At 39.5% G+C, this 17,713-nt stretch overlaps 1 protein-coding gene across 1 annotated transcript in view; it reads right to left on the bottom strand.

Moving 5' to 3' along the window:
* The window catches only part of LOC124155352 (tubulointerstitial nephritis antigen-like), a 146,003-nt gene that overhangs the window by 24,559 nt on the left and 103,731 nt on the right, over positions 1-17,713 (bottom strand). The gene's annotated exons all lie outside the window — the stretch shown is intronic.

The raw sequence follows: 17,713 nt of genomic DNA on the forward strand, positions 1-17,713 counted from the left end.
CAACTTGCAAACCAAATTTTATAATAATAATGTTTTTTTATTCTCCTTGGAAAAAATTCGTTATATTTCCTTTCCTACACACACATTGAAAGATACAAAAGTATAAAAAAGTATCAATATTAAATATAAAACACTTAATATACACAAATATTATGGAATTCCATGTATTCATTTTCGCGGTTGAATAAATTTTATTAAAAACACTTTAAACATTTTTTTGAGCGTACTGAGTTTCAGGCATGGGATCATTGCAAGTCTTAGTTCCTCGCGGGTCTCACCACACTTCAATGAACGTTTCTCTTTGGACTCTTTCATCATCTGTCTCACTTTAATTGTGCCCTCCCACACCGTGTTGCGAAAAATAATGGGTGTATAACATGAGCATTTTGATTTTTCAGACATTCGCGATAAAACACCTTGAAGCATGCAATTCCATTTCTTTCTCCATAAAATGTCGGCAAGTTCCGTAGCCACGGGAAGGGGGGTCCGGGATACAACCTCCCTCCCCCCCGGGCCTTTAAAAGCACCAGCATTCAGCATCAAAAATCGCAAAAATTTCCGGAGTAGGACCCCAATCAGCCCATACACCCCGCAGAGAACCCGAATTCTCCGGTAAACCCCCCTCATTTCAAAATCCTAGCTACTCCACTGATGTCGCTTACCCATGATTTACGATTTATTTTAAATCTAAAGCCTAAATCACACGGTCATTTTCTTTCTTCGTGAATAGTGATCATTAGAGCGATAGCTTTTCGCGACGGGTAAAGTGATCGCTTTTTGTGATCATTTGTCTGAATCACACGGTACCTCCCGCTGTCGCCTTTCACGTCACTTCCGATATCACAGCTCGTTCTCATAGGACCCGAATAACGAAAATATATAGCATGTTCATGTTTACCTATGTCGTTCCCATGCTTGTCAAACGTTGCGCTGCAATCGCTCCATACGGGCATGCGTTCTGATTGGCTGATATGGGGTTTTAGTGACGGTTTCAGCGACGGAAAAAGCGACCGGACGAGTGATGAAAAATAGTGATGGGAAACCTCATCATTGGAGTGATCGTGAAAAACAATTGCCGGCGACGATAATTTGCGAGTGATCACTCTATTAATCGCGATGGTAATCACTACGCAATGATAGATAAAATGATGGTGTGTGATTCAGGCTTAAGAATTTACGTATGAAATTCAATGCGTAAAATATTGGTTAGATGCCGATAATAAATGTCAAAATATTTGATTGTTAAAAAAAGAGCAGGTTAACTTTTATCAAATAGTCAGGATTGGCCAAAACGTTCATTTTTAAATTTAGGAATAAGTATCTGCCTAACTACGCATTAAAAAATCAAATTTAGCAGCAAACTAATAAAAGGATAGAGAATAAATATTTCGTCAATCACATTGGCTTTCATCGCGTCTTTCCCTCTCTCCATTACAAATACACACTTATTCTAGAATCATGAGACAAGTCAATTGGCGGAATAAGTGATCCAGAAAATAGCAAAATGACCAATACATAACTTCGACGATGAACAATTAAGTAAATATCTATGCTATTGATATTACACTTTATGTGAGACTTATTCGAGAGATTAACTGAATATTTGGATAAGACAACCGCTACCATGACTTAATTTGCAAGTTCCCAGTGGCCGTAATGGTTGACTAATGTCATGCAAGGATGCTATGCAATTTAAACTGATATGCATCATCATGAGTGCTCTGAGAATTAAAAGTAAACACTAGTTTTATTTATAGATGAACTCCACTCCGTCTAAGCGAGAAATTAATTTTTCGAAAATATCGCTATCGTTAATTTGCATAAAAACCTTACATAAAACAAACTTCATTGTCAATACGCATTTATAGTGCAAAGATACATCATCCGTACTCTCGCTTCCCGCTTGAAAAGGCAGTAAAAAGAGAAAAATGAAATGTTTCTGCTCCTCTCCTACGATTACTGCATCTAAATTGTTCAATGAATAATGAAGAGCAAATAATTTCCGATTTACGAATCAAATGTTTTTGGATTTCGGCGATTTTTTTAAACCATTGAAAGAACAGCAGTTTAACGCAGCTCAACAGCTTGATTCGTCAGACTAACCTTACATTATGTTAGCCTGTAGGATCCAGCATTTTAGCAGGTGAAACTTTTGCTATTTCGCCAACAAATTAATAATTGCAGAATTCTAAAATATTCACATATTTTATAAATTCCTGCATGATAAAAATTATAAATAGCTATGAATGAGTCGGTAGTTTATAAAAAACTGTTGTTGTAAAATATGAGTACGAATATTGGAATTGTTGTCGTTTCTCAGTCTTTGTAAAAAAGACTTTTCATCATTCGACCGATCCCAGTATTTCGTGATTCAGTGAAGTCCACGAATATTTTCAGAAATAGCCTCTTCGAGTCACGCCTGACCCTAGGAAAGGAAAGATTGTAAACAAATTAAATTCTCACGGCCCAGAGTTAAATGCAGAAATTACAGGAATTCCGCATGCAATGCAAATAAAGACAATCTGACATTTCTACCATCCTCCTCATTTGCAGGGCTGACGAAAGGAATGCCAACGAAATTTTTTCAGAAACATTAATTCATAAATTTAAGGCTAAAGGAGCGTGTCGATGCAATTTTTTTGAATTCATGTACGTGATGTTAACCGTATGCATGAAACATGTTCCTAATTACAAGATTACTAGCCCTAAATTTAGATGAAAACTGGAAATTACTAGTACATATATAATAATTACAAATGATTGATAAATGAAATCTTTATTTGGTGTCATCCCTTGCACGGTGAACTTCCCAGAATGCATCAGCATCACATTCTGCGATGCTTTCATCAGCAACATTACATTCGAGGAGCATTTGTTAGATCGAATGAAAGACATAAACCCAAGGTGGATCGGCAGAGTTAAAACGAAATATTTAAACAAATAAAGCCATAAATATCTATTAGCACTTGACGAAAGATATCCTATACGAGAGAGAGAGAAGAATTTGCCCTCTGTGGCCGTACTGAGGCTGCACTATTATACTTGCATCTAAAACAGGTTATGGCCAAATCAGGCAGCCTGAAACATGCAACAGGACTGACAATGAGCAAATATTTTAAGCGGTATGCGCACGCCTTGAATATAATAAATATCAACGTTTCTTCTCAATTCGACGTTCAAATCCAGCTTCAATAGGCCCGTTGAATACGCAGCCGGAATACGGGATCTGGCGCAGAAAGTCTCAATTCGTGAACTTAAAGAAATACGACGGAAAGCTTCGCATTCATCAGAAAATTCCGTGCAGAAAGAATCACACCGATTTTAAACGAATCAGCCTGGGAGACTCGGAGGCTGCGCACTAGGTTTAGATGTCTTGAGCTATTGAGAGTACATGTCTGTTAGAGCGACACGCAGAATGTTAGAATTGCTACATATTTCCAGGCCCAACAAAAACGATAGATTAAGAGAGATATCTCTTTGTACGAATAAGTATGGGAATTCGTATTTTCCCCGATAAACAATGATGGACTGAAACAAATGCATCGGCGTGGGCGCATTTCCTTTTTATTTCTTCACTGCTGGTGTCTTGTCACCCTCCGCCACTCACCAATTGAGTCGCCTTGCGGGGAAATATGTAGACAGATGTAGATGAATATCCTGCTCTCTTGATTCTGATTCCTTCTCACACAATACCCGAGTCCTTAATAATTGTTTTCAATATCCTTTCTTCCTTTGGCTCAAGAATAAAAAAAATAGTCACGCCATTATAAGATACGTCACCAGGAAATTTAGAAACTGCGGCGATTGCAAAGCAGGCGATGATGTGTTCCAACCGAAGTGAGAAAATATTTGTGAATACTCAAGAGTCGCATTTGTCTAAGTCGTCTTGAACACATGAACGTCGTTAGGGAAAACAAAAGAGGGAGCTGGGATCGAAAGCAGAGCTATTCATCATCCCGGTGTTGGAGTACGAGGACAGGACGAAAAAAAAGTCACCTTTTCCACAAACGACAAAACACAAGAGGGACGGAAAAAATGATAATTTGCAAGCGACACACACGTAAGAAACACCTCGTTCGCTGGTAGCCGAAAGGCTTTTTTCGCCAATCACGTCACAGCACCAGCTTTGGCTCGTTTCAAAAGGGTCGCGGATACTAAATGGTGACAGCCTAAGTTAGGGCGAAATCTTCCTCGCTAGCTCCACTTGCTAACATGAGTTTGAAATTTAAAATAGGCGAAAGGTATCGCCCAATTTTCATGAGTCGGTGACGTCATAAATATAACAGTGCTTTCATTAGTTCAGGGAGAAGCGCTCTTTTACGGAACAGTTGCTCACGAGAATGCAAAGTGCAAGGAATGCCAATGGGCCAAGCCGAGTAGCGGTCCCCTGCTCGGAAGGAGTTTGTGTCGTCATCAATTCAATGCATCTACTAAGGCATGTGGTCGACGATATTTCCACAAATATATAATTATTGTTTCTGTTTTTGTAATCACTGTTTTGATTTTCCAAGATTCAAACAGGAATTTTGGCCGATTATGCGGTTTTACAGCAAAATATTTGCTTGAAGTATGATTCATTTAAAAAATACTTTCCCCTAAATTGCGGAAAAGAGATGAATTAGTTGTCTAAAAATTCTATAGTCAAATGGGAGAAGGATCGATCATCGAATAGGTGCTCTCATGTCCATTCAACTCTGTCGCAATCAGAAATCAATTTGCCGAACGACCAAAATGTCAAATCGCGAATGTGAATAGATGCGAAAATCATCTGAGCATAGGTTTCGTGACGGTGCTCACTCCAAAATCATCTCACGCTCCCATTCACTTCGACACTTTGCGCGTTTTGGGCGTCATATTACGACGCCACCTCAAATCTTTTGGTTTCCGCCACGGGCGCACAATAAAACATCTACTCCTCGCATCAAATGTCGGTTGTTAAGAAGTAGAAATTGTTACGAAATGGCACAAATGTATTGAAAATGGCCAGAACTGGGGTACCTACATATGTTCAGTCAGCGTTAAGACTTTCCGCATCTCAACCCACATTTGCATGTGTTGCATGTCTGTGAAAGCACGGTGGCTGAGATTCGGAAGTGACAGAGCGTGTGTGCGTAACCACTCTCATCTCATTAAATTGATTTTTAAGAAACGGAAAATTGCACGTGATTTAAGACACACAACACTCATGATGGGACAGTCCATCGCCTCATCCTTAGCGATAACGATGTTGCTCTTCTTGCCCAAGGACCATGTAGTCTTCACCATGACCATGTCAATTATAAAAAAAAGCGCAGAAACTGTGCATAGTTATATCCAATTCGATAATAGTTCGTAAAAATGGGTTTCAATTGCCTCAGTCAGTCAGTAGAAGAAGCATTAAGATATTCCTCTATGGAACATAGCATTTTATTTTAAAGTTATCTTTCAAACCGATTTTAAAGTTAATATTTCCCCTAATATCTTTGATGCTTTTGGGCAGTTTATTATTTATTCAGTCTAAAAGCCATTTCCGTAGGTTTTGACTTTACTGCTTTGGTTCTTATGATGCCATTCATAGAGATATGATAGTAGTGATAGTGGTGATGGTTACAGTTAAGGGAATAATGGTCAACATTATTTTTAATATGCAGCATTAAAACCATAATATTCATGCATGAAAAAGGCAGGGCATTTAATTCCTAGGCCTTGATAGTGAGTTTCCCTCTGTTCATCCTTCATGACTGCTTTCTTTTGTAACTTAAAAATAGTGTAATAAAGTATCTTTCCCGAGAGAGAGAGAGCATCTAATCATTCTTAAATTTTGCTCGCGTCAAGCACACCTATTAGTAAATAGCGGAAAGGAGCGTGTGCTTGAACTTAGAATAGTACCTTCTCTTACATAACTGTGGACATAACTCTTTTACGAAGCGGTATTTTTGTAGGGTAGTTTGCTCTCCTTAGAATTGTGTGGATGGAGTTCACGGATTAAATTTAGCAATGCGGCGCGGCGGGCCATTATTTTTGGGCACCGAGTTTCACGGGAAGAGAGGAATCAGCCGCGAGAGTGGCGCCACGTGTGCCGGTGTGTCGCAACAGTGAGCTACCGGGGCGCCCGCACCGACAATGACGAAGCGGAAAATTGGGAGAAGATACGTATCACCCTTGGCAACGAGGCGAAAAATGAGAGGGAAGGATAGGAAGATGGGCGACACACAAACATGGAGATGGAAAGATTAATTAATCAGTCAGTTCGGAGAGGAAAGGAATTCTCAGAGGAAGGAATGCGCGCCATTGCCCCAGATGTCTTGTCCAGATTTCTTCAGATATTCACGACATCTGCTTCTGGGCGTATGAAACAGGGGGAATAGTAACTATGCATTGAATAGTACGGTGCAAAGGGAAAAGGTGGAGCAATATGAAAGAGAACCACTATTTGAAATTCTCTATTGCACAGCGCATTCCGACACCGGTTTTCGATGGGTAACTATCGACTCTAAATAACTGTGAAGTTCGTTAATAGGGTGTCAATAGATCGCCACATAACTCTTTTCCCGCCATTACATGATGGAAAAAACTATCGCTAGCATCAGCTCGCCGAATGCAACGACAGCCAATCGCGCAGCACCGAACGGACGGGAGATATCGGCCAGAGATTCACTCATTTCCCTGAAAAAAGTGCGCGAACGGGCAGGCGAAACGTTGGGAATCATGGAGTCATCGACGCGGCGGAAAACCCGTGATCGACTACTGAACAGTGATCCACGAAAGAGCACTAATGAGTAGCATTTCATTCGTCACTTGTTTACATTATCTTCTCCTTGACGCACACAACATTTATTTTCCAAAACATTTCTATCCTTTCAAAAAAGGCTGTACTAATCGGAGACATTTTAAGTGCTTATAGTATCTTCTTCAACTGATCCAGCAATAATACAATTATAATTTCTCTCCTAGTGTTCAGTGGGTAGAATTTCCAAGTTTCAAACAGAGGTTTTGGCCAATTATGAGGTATTTTGGTAAAATAATTATTTGAAGTGTAATTTGTATAAAAAACTTCCCTGCCTTTTAGAGAAGGTGAAAAGAACTAGCAGTCTAAAATAAGCAATTTTCAGTGACTTGCGTCATCAAGAAAAAACTGTTGGGCATCAAAATCATTTCTCTAAAAAAATACATAATGCTGTTCGCTTGCACTAGAAAAATGTTTGAAACCGGCCCTGTCTGTATGGCGCCCTCGACACCGCCTGCGGTTTGAAAAACGGCGATGGCAGAGGGTTGTGCAAACACTCAAACACACCAAATATGAACGAAGGAGAGCACTGAGGCCAACATTGGAAGCAACAAGTGCAATATTTATTTATTTATTTGAGTAATTTTTTCACATGCAGCCGTGACGCCAATTTATAGTGAAAAGTTTTAACAATGACATGAATTAGACACAATGCAATAACAATATAAAAACCAACAAATATTTAACCATTAGAGAAAGGAAAACATTGAATTGGAAAAGACAGAATGGACAGAGCTTGCGCGGTGAATTTCTTGCATTAAAAGTGAAAAGGGTGGATGGATGGAAGGAGGGAGTTAAGAAGGGAGGATTTAGAGGCGATATAAAGGTGAGCGCTTGGTCAGGGAGATTCTGGGAATAACAGGCAGATGGAGTAGGGAGAGCGAACCAGTGGGTATTCTAAAATTCAAGAGAGAGAGAGGGGAGTTGAGGGCAGTCTGAAGTCGAGTATAAGATATTGTGCAGAAAGTTGAAGTCCGTTTCAAGTCTGAGATTCTGAAGATTAGATATAGAAAGAGAAGACAATACAGCATCTGAGGACACATTGCGTAAATGAGGGAGCATTAACATGCAAACGGAAATAATAAGTACTACTTTATAAAAATGCTGATATTTCTCCTTCGAGAGGGAATGCTGCAATGTGTGATGCAGAGGGGAAGATCAGGGGGGAAGGGGGAAAGGATGAAGGGTTCGTGCAAGTTTAACTATTAGGCTTTGTTGCGAATGAAGACGCTTTGGGTGAACGTGGATGAATTTCGGATGGAATTCGAGCATTGAATTTGGCAGGGGCGTGGACAAGGTAAGAAACGACAGCCCCCGATGTAATGGAAATAAGTTCCCCGTCTTAATCAATCTCACCCGGTGTATCGATTGAAAATTAAGACTGACAAGTAGATTTTTTGTGAGTAAAATTGTTGCCGTACGATGGCGGTGTTCAGTTTTCCTTGGAAATGAACGCAGAGGCCCATCCAACAATTCTCTCGCGCTCGACTGCATTATTTTCTTATTTCGTCCATTATAGTTCGTTTAAAATTTAAAAAATATATTATTCAAATATACAGAGTAAGTAAAGTAAATCTTCATTGCCGTTTTTCTGTTTCTTAAATATGTATAAGAATTTTACTTCTCAGGTAAAATCTATGGTAAAAGTTTAACACTTAAGGCACAGGTGCCAAGGGTATGCTCCCAAGGGTATGTACCAAGAATATTTCAATGTGATTTATCTAACAAATTGTTACGTTTAAAACGAGTGAGCCATTACCAAAACAGCTAGGCGAAGCGGGAAAGATGAGTCAACTCAAAGAAAGTGACTTCTCTTTGGCTTCGGTTCCAATTCAGCACTTCGCCAACTTGAAAGCGTAAATTGAGCCAATGGAAAACGTTTTATGTCTCCGCAAAAGCGTAAGTCTTGCTACTCTGTTGCTTTGGTGTTTGCCTCGTCAACAGCGCCAACGTCTAGGAAGGAACACGATGTGGGTCAACCCTTCCTAGCCCACAGCTGTTTCTCGGAGAAATCAAATCCACCATTTTTCATTTCGAAAACTTGAAAATTTTGCATTCAATGATAATTGAATTTGGCAGCTAAGTATTTCGTCATTAAATTTTACACTACAAAATAATATTTAGTTTAGATATTTCCTGAATAGAGCTGAAATTTTACACATTTATGATGCTGCTTAGAAGCAACATTGGGTTATAAAAGGTTGTTTTGGGGTTCTCCACTTACCTTGGTGGTAGGCAATATCTCTCCGCGATAATGGGTCTGCGTTGTGATATTATGCATGGCTTTGAGATATTCATCAATTATTTGTCAACATTGTCTGTTGATCTGGAGAAATAAAAACTTCCTTTTGAGAATTCCCTTAAAAAGTAGCGTCATTTGAATGTTTCCAAGCATTAAACGGGAGTGGAGGGTGGGTGGAGAGGCTGGCCCTACCCTATATAATGCACCAATGGCAGCCGGCTGCTGCCCCACTGGCCTTAGTGTTGATGATTTAGTGGCAAGATAATCTTTCCAGTGATTGAAAGTTTAAGGTTGCAGTTGGCATTCTAAGCTCAGTACCGACTTGAAGAGAAGTCATCGCTGAGTGAGGGGCTTCTACATTTGAAATAATGAGGGTTCACAAGGAACTACTTGGAATAGCAGAATCATCAACGTGACTTCTATTTTTTCCATATATCCGATGAATACGAGGACATCTTGATATCCATAATTAGAGAGTAAGGTGACCTAAACATTTTTTCGAACTACTAAAACAAATATTAATATCAAAATAACACTAAATTTCACTATATATGTCAAAAATATAATGTAATATGAAAATCTAGTTGCCGACTGAATTCTTCATTGCAATATCCGTAGTTCATGGTTTGAGTTGACTTAACACGGAGGTAAATCGTCGAAACAAATGACTACGAAACTCCGCACTCGACAATATTTCACGCTAATTCATAACTGTCCAAACTTTAAGCCAATTTGCCTGCGTATCCCTCTAATTTGCTCCAATGATCATTTCCAACATTGACTCAATCGAAACCTCACCCTTTATGCCCCCCTACGTTTGATTCATGGCTAATTTTCTTTTCTGTTCACAAGCTAAGAGGAGGAGGCGTCGTCATAGCGCCGCCTCACGGGAGAAATAAAGACACGTGGTGGCCGTAACATGGCGGATGGCGCAAGAAGGGAGTCGTAACTTCCATCGCAGCCCCCTAGAACTCCCTATCCCTGCCCATTGGAATCCATGTTCCTTTTTTGAAGCCAGTTCCTGCGTTCTCCGCTTTGGTTTGGGGATGGCGCCACCTGTAGAAAAGCCCAAGCTTAAAAGCCCTGAGCATATGATTCAGCCTGAATTTCTCTTGAGAACACATGTGTTTAAGACTCTTATTTGAAGATTGAGCGAGCTACTGAGGTTATTTACCGCTGTAGTATGATTCGTTTGTTCTATTGAACCTAAACATCATTTTTATTTAGTAAAAATTCCTACTATTAATTTCTTTCGGAGGGATGCCGTGGTCGTATGTTGTGCCGAATTGTTCCACCGGCTATGGCAGTTCGAAGACGGAATATTGTATATTTGAAGTGCCGTCGAACGCCAGAACAGGGGAAAAAGATGGATAAAAGATATTCGTTTATCAGAGTGCTGTCCTGGTTTTCCATAATTTACATAATTTCTAACTGCTCTCTACAGTCTAATTCACTACGGTCGTTCCGCTGGATATTTAAATTGGTGTTTTGATTAAATTAATGATGTAACGCTGGTATAGAATTGTCTTCGTATTCATTTCTTATAATATTCAGGTCATTTTTTCTGTCTTCATTGACTTTTAAACCGACTTTTTTTATTCCTATTTGATAAAGTATCCCTCTATATTCCTCCCGTTCTGTCTTTTGACCATACTCTTGTGACAATTTTTATTAAAAAAGCATCATGGCATCTTTACCAACAGCTTTGCCGCTTTTGAAACAGAAATCTGTAATACGGATTTTATTTCATCTTTGTTGGCTCAGAGCGTGGGTAACTATCATCAATGGGTTGCCACCCCCCCCCCCCCAGAAGCAAAAATCGCAGAAGTCTTTAAGCAAAATCAGTACTGAATTGAAACGAAAGTTTTCGACAAATTATCTTTAAACCCACGAATGATATGTAATAGTATAAGATATGTAACTAAAATAAAACTATTTTTCAAGGAAATAATCTTGAAGGATTAATCTCGGATCTATTAATCAAGGAATTATAATTGCATTACTGATAAAGCACTGTTATAATTTTCTTAAAATTTTGGTTACATTCATCTTTTACGTGCTAAAATGTCACAAGTTGGCTTGCCCCCCCTCCCCCGCTAGACCATAGCTTGCCCCCCCCCCCCTAGTTATGATCCTGGGTACGCCCATGCATCATAACTTAAACATTTATATCCTCTCCTTTTTATTTTCTTCCCTATCTATACTTTCTTCGCAGTTTAAGAGCTCAGTTAAGTTTTCTTTCCAAGTTTTCAAAACTTGGGCTGGTTCACTGATAACAATTTCATACTTGTTCTTCACCCCTACTGTGTAAAAGCCTTCTTAAAAGGGTCTTAATTTTCTTTAAATGTATCTTTAATTGTCTTGGGTGCAGTCTTGCTCTGCCATTGTAACTGCAATGTATTTTCTTTACTATGCTCCTAGGATTTTTTTTGCTTTCCTATTGAATAGATGGATGATATCTTTTGATTCCTTGCTGTGATTTTTATACTAGGACTTTCCTTTTGGCTCATTCCTTTTAAACGAGTCTAGGTTGCATCACTTCTTAAAATTTTCACATTTTTCCACCTCCTTACCACTATTCCTAAGGCCCGATTTAGTAATTGACAATAGCTTCTTATTGCCAATCGATTTGGGCTAATAATTTGCAATTAGATGGTAGTAATATTAACTGAATTCATGCCAAGGGCTTACCCAAGATCAAAACTAGGGGGTGGTGGCAATCTATGATCGTTCAAGATGCATCAGTAGCGGATACAGATGTGTACGCTACTGGTGCATTTGGGGAAGAGAGAAAACCAATCTTACCCGCCCCCCTTGAGTTTTCATCGCAGAAAACACAAAAAAGGGAGGGGAGCACAAAAGATATCTTGTCGAGCTACCTTTACTTTTATTGAAATAAAAAATAATGAAGTCACATGCAAAGCTTCAGAAATTTTTAATTAAAGTTATTATACACATATTCAAGACAATGCCATCTTATGATATAAAAAAGCTTAGAATTGTGGTTTTACAATGTCTGACAATACGGGTGGCCCCGCAAAGGGAGGGGGGGCGCTCCCATCCATATCCACCACTAAGATGCACGGATAGAGTGAATGAAACCAATATTTAAAGAAAATTATAATAGCGGTTCATTAGTTTTTTAAATTATTTGCATGAAAACAAATTATTTTTATTTTAGTGGCATGTCTTACTCTAATATCATTTGTCGTATGTTAGAAGAAAATTTGTTCAAAACTTTCGTTTCAATTCAGTCCTGATTTTCCTTTAAAAAATTTGCTATTTTTGTTCCTGGGGGGGGGGGGGGGGCTGGGAGCCGCTCCCTTCTGGTTACGCCCATGATTCATGGTTGCTAATTTCCCTAATAAAAGTTTTAAGAAGTGCCTGTACTTGGTATAATTTTATTGGTTAACGGAGCAATTGTCCCATTTCGTCCACAGTTAAAGATGGTACGTTTTCCTTTCTTTTCTCAATTTATTTTGACTCCTAATTCACCACAGTGCTGAAGCGAATATAATAATTTCATTCCCGGTTTCATCGCCCTAACAGCTATCCCTTTACTCCACCTAGTTAAATAATTGCATTCCTTAAGATACACCTTAACTCGAGCATTTGATTTGGATGTTATTTGAATTAAAAATAACGTATTACATAGACGGTATTCACATTATATCCCGTATCTATTACCGAAAAAATCCAATGTTGAGCCAAGCAACGTAATGCCCCCGATGGGCTCTTCGACTAGTGGCGCCTCTACTGGCCACAGCCCTGAACTGGCTTCAAAATAGGAACATGCCTGAAGCCCTAGTTCCGGGGGGCTGCTTCCATCGCCTAAAAGCGGGAAAGAAGGAAGCTGTACATATAGTTTGGCTGCCCTCTCTCTGAGTGAGTGTGAGAGAGAGTGTCTGTTTGTGGGAGTGAGCGAGTGAATGAGTCAATCGGCGGACGCGATGCCAAAAACAAAAAAGGAACGCCGCCGCAGAAATGCGATATCTCGCCCGCAGCAGCCAAATGCACACGGAGCGCCGCCACCCAGGTATAGACACAAATGCGAGGGTGCGCACAAGGCCACGCCGACCTCATTGCCAGGGCTAAAAGCGCGAGGTTGTTCTCGGGTGGGATGGCGTCATCGCCCGAAGGCCCCACTTCGATCCTCCACTTTGCTCATGCCTAAGATGATAATAAATATGACCAACTGCGGGGGCAATTACCATCCGTCAGATGAAGTTTCCTCCACAAATTGCCACATGTTCTCTTGGAAATAGAATTTGACTTTTCCGTCTGTTTAATGCTATACCGTGGAATAGAAGATCAAAATGATTTTCATTACCAACCATCTCATATGCTGTCACCCCTAGATTTTTTTGTCGAGGAAAAGCAAGGAAAACGGTAAAATTTAAATAGCTATCATTTCTTTACCACAAGACGATCGATAATGCACACAAATATTTCGAAAGGTGTGTTCCCAGTTAGACTACTACTGCCAGACTGAAAAGTTAACCAAAAATATATGTTACTATTATACGTTAGCCTGCTTCATGCGCGTGGCCTTGGGACAACATTCAAGATAGGAGAAAGTCAAATGTCGTCACGCCGAAGTGCACCAGTGGCTCCGCTCCATTTCCAGGGAGCATTGCTTCGCCTTCTCTCATAGTTTTAAGCTGCAATTCCTGGCTGACTTATTCGCTCTCTCATCAGAGTACAATTCCCAAATTACAAACGGCCGCGAAATATTTAGAATGTGATATTTAGAATGTGCAATAGTTTTCAGGAGGGGAGACAACTTTAAGCATTTTTGTCCTTGTTGAATGATTTTTTATATAGACTGCGTGACTTTGCGTTCATCGACGTGACACAAGCGGAAAAGAGAAACAGTCAAACTTCGAGAACACCAACTTATTTATTTCCGGTTACCAACCAAACTATTCCGACAATTAACAATCGATAGTATCGATACACTTAGTATCACAAATACATATGTAATATATACATTACCAAATTTATGCATTCATATTTTCCAACACTCCCACTATTTGTGATAACTCTTCCTTAAAAAACAGTAAGAACACAAAGAAAAAGCATAACTCACTGTTACTTTGAAATAGAAGACACAATATTCAATAATGTTCTACATCTAACAAACTTGTCCTTACACAAAGGTTTTGTAAAAATATCTGCTAACTGATCGTTACTTTGAACATATTCAACATTTACAATTTTCCTTTCATACTGCTCACGAATGAAATGGTATCTAATATCAATATGCTTAGTCCGCTTGTGGAAATCGGGATTTTTGACAAGCCTTATAGCACTTTGGTTGTCCACATAAAGTGGGGTTGAACTCACACAATTAAAACCAATATCATATAACAGTTTCTTCAACCATACTACATACTTGGCAGCCATACATGCAGATACATATTCAGCTTCAGTGGTACTGAGTGTCACCATTTTCTGACGTTGAGAGACCCAAGTGATTGGACCACCTGACAGCAAACACACAAATCCAGTCATTGACCTACGAGTATCAGGATCTCCTGCAAAATCTGAGTCACTAAAGCATATCAAATCTTCACTTGAACTACCACTACTGTACAATATACCATAATTAACTGTACCTTTGACATATTTGAAAATTGTTTTTACAGCATTAACATGGCTTTCATCATAATTATTCAAGTACCTACTCACACAATTAACAGAAAAAGAAATATCAGGTCTACTAACAACAGCAAGAAACAAAAGTGAACCTACAGCTTGGCGATATGGAAATTTTGTAATACCACTATTATCGGTTGCTTCACTCAGCCTTACACTGGGAACAGCAGGAACATCCACCGGAGTAGAATCAAATAGCTGAAATTGCCTGAGGATTTTTCCGGCATAAGTTGTCTGATGAACATGAATAGTACCTGCGGCTCGATCTCTCATAATTTCCATGCCACAAAAGTTCCGAACCTCTGAAACTTTTATTTCATACTCTTTACCAAGAGCTTCCAGAACACCATGAATCATCTCCATATTGCTCCCAATCAGTAGACCATCAACTACAAATAAAGCTAAAATCATTCTATTAGGACACTTAATTTGAGTGAATACACATTTGTCAGCATCACTGGCAACAAAATGAAATTTACTGAGGAATTTAACAAATGTTTGGTTCCAGGTTCTTGGAGATTGTTTCAAACCATATAATGACTTATTCAACTTACATACAAGCTCACAATTACCATTACATTTTAACTCAATGCCTTCTGGGATTGACATATATACCTCTTCCTTCAATTCCCCATACAGGAAAGCGGTTTTAACATCAAAGTGGACCATCTCCAAGTCTTCTTCAGCTACAACTGCCAAGAGAGTTCTCAAAGAGTCATACCTCACAACTGGTGAGAATGTCTCTTCATAATCAAGCCCTGGTCGTTGACTAAACCCTCTTGCACACAACCTAGCCTTGTAGCGTGTGCCACTTTCAGAGTCTTGAATTTTAAATACCCATTTCGAGTCTATCACTTCATTTCCATTTCTCGAAACAATAGTCCAAGTGCCATTAACCCGGTGAGCTGATAGTTCTTCTTCGATAGCTTTCTTCCACTTCTCCTTCTCAGGCCCCGTAACAGCTTCCCTATAATTGATCGGCTCAGCACACTCAGCGAAACTTACATCAATACCATATCGCTGAGGTTTTCTTAATTGTTCTTTATCTCTTAAACAACGTTGAGCTACTTCTTCTCCTTGTAATAGCTGAGTTTCTTGACTACATACTTTTGGATAATCTTGGCCTATTTCCCCATCAATTTCTTCATTTCCTACTTCTCCAAGCAGTTGAAAGTGGAATTCTTGCTTACTAATCTGCACTTTCTCATCTGCTTCATTGAACTTGACATCTTTCGACTCTACGATCCTTCTTCTTTCTGCATCATAGAGACGGTAGTTCTTTGTTTGACTTTGGTAACCAACCGTAACCATTTTCTTCGCCTTTTGGTCCAGCTTCTTTCTAAACATGTTTGGAATATGAACATAAGCATCTACTCCAAAAATTCTCAGATGAGATAGTTCGGGCTTCTTTCCAGTCCAAGCTTCATATGGTGTGATACCATCCTTGTTTATTGTGGTACGATTTCTCAAATAAACGACTGTATTTACTGCCTCAGCCCATAGGTAGTGTGTAAGATTTCTTGCGATCAACATTGACCTCGCACTCTCCATAATTGTGCGGTTGTCTCGTTCTATACGACCATTTTGCTGAGGAGTAAATGGCGCAGAGGTTTCCAGTACAATTCCATGACCCACTAAGTAAGTCTTCATATTTTCATTCAGGAATTCAGTGCCACGATCAACTCTTAATACTCGAATGAATCGACCTCGTTGATTTCTCACAAGAGTATTGAACTCTCTAAAACATTCGAAAACATCAGACTTGTGTTTCAAGAAATATACGGACCTGAACTCTGAGGCTTCGTCCTTTATCCAAAGAAAATACTTTGCTCCACCAAGGGATTCAACGTGCATGGGACCACATACGTCAGCATGTATTATGTCAGAAGGCTAACATTTCCTGTCTCCAGGTACACTCTTGTATGTGTTACGATGAGATTTCCCCAGCTGACAAGCCTCGCAAACGAATTTTTCACCTCCTGCTTGGTTCAGCCCCTCGATAATGCCTAACCTGGATAATTGAATCATCGCTCCAGCATTCAGATGTCCTAGACATTCATGCCACACTTTGAAGCTATCTCTTGACGCGAGATTGGCCTGACAATCAGTGACTACAACAAATAACATTCTATATATTTCGTTCTCCTGTTTCACACCTGTAGCTAGCACCTTGCCATCTTGACACACCATCACGTTATTTCCTGCAAACCTAACCTCAAAACCTCTTGAAGTACATACGCCGACTGAGAAAAGATTTTTCCGAAGTTGAGGCACATACAAAACATTTTCAATTCTCCCAAGCTCCCACTTTTTGTTCGCGTACTTGCGGATTACAACAGTTCCAACTCCTACAGCTGTGCACTTCGTGTTATCTCCTAAAGTAACTGAGATATCTCCGCATCCAACTAAATCATTAAACTACTCACGTCTGTAGCAAATATGCCTAGACGCACCGCTGTCCATGAGCCAGGTCTCTCTTACTTCACTACGTGAGATAAAATCTTTCACATCTTTTACCTCATTTACAGATTTGCTGCGTTCATGAGTAGAATCTTTACTGAAAGCAACAAAAGCACTCACAGAATCCCCAGATCCTGTTTCTTCCTTCTTCTTCTTCTCCGTCTTTTTATTCTTCCTGCAATTTCGGGCAATGTGGCCAGGTTTTCCACATATAAAGCAAACAATTTTGGCTTTCCGCTGTGAACGCAAAGTCACGCAGTCTATATAAAAAATCATTCAACAGTCCTATTAACATTGGGGTCGCCATTCCTTAGTTAATGAGCTATGGCAACACAAGCATTTGTTTGGACGCACTTATCAGTTACCATGGAAACGGTTTTATTTAGTATCCATCCTCTTGGACATTTTATTTAATACTCCGGATTTCTAAGGACATTAAATAAATAAGGTTGGGAGAAAATATGCGATTACAATTGTCCAAAACAATTAATCTCAAAGTGGGTGGGATTGCGCAAACCCATTGTTGATACTCGCTCGAAGCCCTCGTTCACTTAAGCTCAAAGATTATTTGTCCACTCAGACAATAT

Source organism: Ischnura elegans, chromosome 3, assembly GCF_921293095.1.
Source record: "Ischnura elegans chromosome 3, ioIscEleg1.1, whole genome shotgun sequence".
Taxonomy (NCBI): Eukaryota; Metazoa; Arthropoda; class Insecta; order Odonata; family Coenagrionidae; genus Ischnura; species Ischnura elegans.